This window comes from Phragmites australis, chromosome 7, assembly GCF_958298935.1.
Source record: "Phragmites australis chromosome 7, lpPhrAust1.1, whole genome shotgun sequence".
NCBI classification, from domain to species: Eukaryota; Viridiplantae; Streptophyta; class Magnoliopsida; order Poales; family Poaceae; genus Phragmites; species Phragmites australis.
The window spans coordinates 22618573-22622578 of NC_084927.1; the positions used below are offsets into that span (position 1 = coordinate 22618573).

A 4006-nucleotide genomic window follows, 5' to 3' on the forward strand; every position below is an offset into this window, starting at 1 on the left:
TCTATCTTGAGTTGTTGGACTCTGTAAGTGTCGTATACGTATAATTCACAATATATATTTCTGTACCATTGTATTGAATCTCTTAATTTATTCCTTGTGTAGAATGGAGGTACAAAGATGCAGGAAGGAGTGCATCATGCATGTGGGATTCATCGACCCATATCTTGTTAACCCGATAATGATGAAATCTACCGACCTAAAGAAAACCGAGGACTATGTATTGAAGTGTCTTCTGGAGCTACAATTGAAGAAATACATACTTTTATCCTACCACTGGGGTACGTGTTTCTACTCTTTTTGAGCAATACATCGTTAGAAATTAGGACCAACTAACCTATAGTGACCTATGTACAGTTTTCACTGGATCCTTCTTGTCATCCAGTCAGATATTAGCAAGATTTTTATTTTTGACTCACAAAATAATCCGAAAGAAACCTACCAACCCGTCATTGACTTGTTACAAAGGTAAAAACCGACCATTTCATTACTGCTCTTGTAATATTTGATTTGATTGAATCTAAGTCTACTTACGGTAATAATCACACATATACAGAGTGTACCCGCGATACACCAAGAAGAGCGTTAGATACAGGCCATACACGAAAGAATGGACAGTCCGACATGGCTTTCCTTGTAGGAAGCAGGGTCCGGACAATAATTTATGTGGTTTTTATGTAATGGAATTCATGCATAGCTTCAACACAGAGAATTCGATCCTACCGGAAGATCCTGAGGTAGGCGGTATACACATTGATGACTAATTTTCAGGTTCGATACGCCAAAATCATATGTATTGATTTATTCAATTCTTGAAATTGCAGATCCTCGAGCTGTCCAAAGAACGTCTCATGCCTCATGAAATCAACGCACTTCAAGAACAACTTGTCGGTTTATCAATGATGAAATCATCAATCCAACCGGCGAGTTCCATGAAATTAGATCGTCTTTCTCGTTACCTTTAACCCATAAAAAAGGGTAGAGTTCAGACCCATCGGTTCACAAGAAATCTTAAACTCCATAAGATTATTGTAATGAAACTTGATAAGTATGTGGTGTATATATATTATGATGAGACTTGATGTTTTATAAATAAAATTTATATGTGGTTGTGTATATATGCTGTGATGAAACTTGATATGTATGCGTGTATATTTCCGGCAACGTCCAAAATTTTAAAATGGCACTGTACTGGCGGCGACGTCCAAAATTTTAAAAAAAGACGGGAAACACCTATCAGTGCCAGTTGGTAACAAACAACCGGCACTGATAGCACTCATATTAGTGCCAGTTGGTAATACCAACCGGCACTGATAGGTGCACTATCAGTGCCGGTTCTAATCTAGAACCGACACTGATAGTAATTTTTAGTACCGGTTTCATACCCGCACTGATAGTCACTGACTATCAGTACCGATTAATCAGTGCCGGTTCATAAACCGACACTGATCACGTTTTTGAACTGACACTGATCATCTGTTCTGTAGTAGTGTGAGTATATTGCACATAACAAAAACACAAATATCATTACGCTACTACCAGCATCATCATCACATGCATATCATCAATCACACAAGATGATAAATCACTTTGTGTCTTTTGCCAATTTCACAATTACACCAATCTTAAATTTATCAATTTTTCAGCACATGATCTCACATAGATGCAAATCTTATATCATTCAATCTGATCAGAAATGCATCGCTTCTGTTCGTCGTTGTGCTTTACTTTTTCTTAAGGGTCACATTGCTTTACTTGGTCCCATCCCAAGTGTGTTTTTGCGGGGAGCGTGGGCCCAATAAATATCTTAATTTGAGTGATATTTGGTTCATACGATATGCTTATTGTTAAGCAAAAACAACTAAATTTATAACGCATAAGATGGAAGAACAACGCTAAATATATAACATATTTGTATACATTGGGGATATATAATGAAATGTGTTACATAAGTGACCTTCCATGGCAACCATATTTTGGCACCTGACCAAATAGCAGCCATATCGAGGATGTAAATTTGTAGCTATATCGAGCATCTGAGTACACCTAACAAATCAGTTTGCACAGGCTAAACAGCAGGCAAACAATGAGCTTAGCTTTTGCTTCTGCACCGCAACGTTTGAGGTAAGTTTGTCTCCTGTCTGTCTAGGAAATATATTTTGTATGGATTGCATCAACAAAACTAACATCTCCAGGATTAATCTGCATCAACCAGTCGGCAATGGTGAGTGACCAGACGGCCGGCAAGGATGAACAACTTTGCAGAGCAACAACGACGACTTGCACGGCACTCCGTTGCAGCCAACATTGTGAGCTCAGTGTTGCTGGTGGCGGCATGCAGCTCGAACTGGAGCACTCCTGATCTAGCACGACCTCATGTCCTCGTCCCAGCCACCATTGCCGCTGTCTGCTTCGCCATGACGACAGTGCTCACCTGGAAGACAAAGTCGCAAGTCACTGGTGACAGCAATCTGACGCACGATGCGTTGCATCTTATGCGACCACTGCTCTGCTCATGTTTGCGCCGATCAGTCTGCTTCTACTGTTGGACAAGGCATATGCTGTTACCATGGTCCCTCTGGTCCCCGGTCGGTGTGTGCGTCGTCCTTCTCCTGCGCAAAGGAACAGAGATGGGGTTCGCCTCGGGCGCCGCGCAGTACGGGCCGCACGACCACGGCCTCAGGTGCTTGTTCCAGCTCGCCACCGGCGTCACAGTCCCTGCTTACGCCGGACTCATTGGCCACTTGGTGGGTCAGCTCAGAAGCATGCCTCATCTGCGGGAGGGCGTCCGTGCCGTGGAATGCCTCCTGCTGTATGCAGTGGTCACGGGCCTTGTGCTGATGCAGCTCTCGTCGTCGCCGCCTGCATTGTATCTGCGTCAGACGAGAGCAGTTGTTGTGAACAGCTTTCTTGGAGTCCTAGCCGATGTCCAGCTAGGGCTGGTCTCCCATTGCTATGTTTCGAAAAGTTCACAGTGTGTTGGTAGCCATTGTTGTAGCCGTTAGCCTGACCATGTTGGTAGAACCGGGCAATGCGTTGGCAAGTATGAAAGAGTTTCTGGTTAGTTTAGTTTAGTTATCCCGTCAATTAGCATAGGCAATACTTAACTGATTTTATTGTATGTTGTATTTCAGTTTGTCTTCAGTTGATTTGGTTTGCTTAGGGCTCTTTTATGTCACTCCATCTAACCTCTTTAGTGGTAAGAGTATTAGTAAATCTGAACCTTTGAATGTTAATTGTTTGCTTTGGTAATAAACTGTTTGAAAGTACTAATGGAATTGATTATCCCTTTAGGCAAGTTAGCTTTTGGGTGTAATGAGAAACAAGAAGTGGAATCTGAGCGGCGGACCGGTCGTGAAGTGGAGACCGTTCCCCAATGTGAGATACATTGTTTCACGTCAGCTGTCACATAGCCGTCTCGTACGCTTGTCACGTTGAATTTTTTATGATGTGTAGGAGAGAGAGGGAGGTGAGAGGGTGAGACATTGTTTAGGGAAACAACTACACTAAACAACAATATGAGCCACATTGTAGTATATGTTGTCTCTATGGGATATTAGGCATTTATTTGGTCAATCCTAAAATTAAGGGATTGTGAGGTTGCTATATTAGATAACTTAAGAGATATAGTATTGTACGGATTGTGTATTAAATCGTTTTAAGATTACATGGAGACTACTGGATGACCTATGAGACGGCATTATATATTGTAAATACCCTAACTAATGAGACTCCTCATCAATCAAACATGTTTTGATGTATGAATCATCAATTACAATAACACCACAATATAAATAAAGAGTTTCAATGTCAAAGGTCACATAGTTATGACCATCGGTACAAATGAGATTTATACATGGGTATGAGGCAAACAATATTTTATTCATATATGTAGCACCATGCATAGTCATTAACTCTCATAGACTGATGCTTGTTGGGATCAAGCACTCGATCGCTCACTGATGCTCTCAGACACTCGCTCTCGGAATCGCTCCGCTCAAACCGTCCG

General features: G+C 41.6%; 1 pseudogene; it reads left to right on the top strand.

Moving 5' to 3' along the window:
- Positions 1-2246: 2246 nt before the first annotated feature.
- LOC133925480 (uncharacterized) lies at positions 2247-3002 on the top strand (annotated as a pseudogene).
- Positions 3003-4006: the final 1004 nt, after the last annotated feature.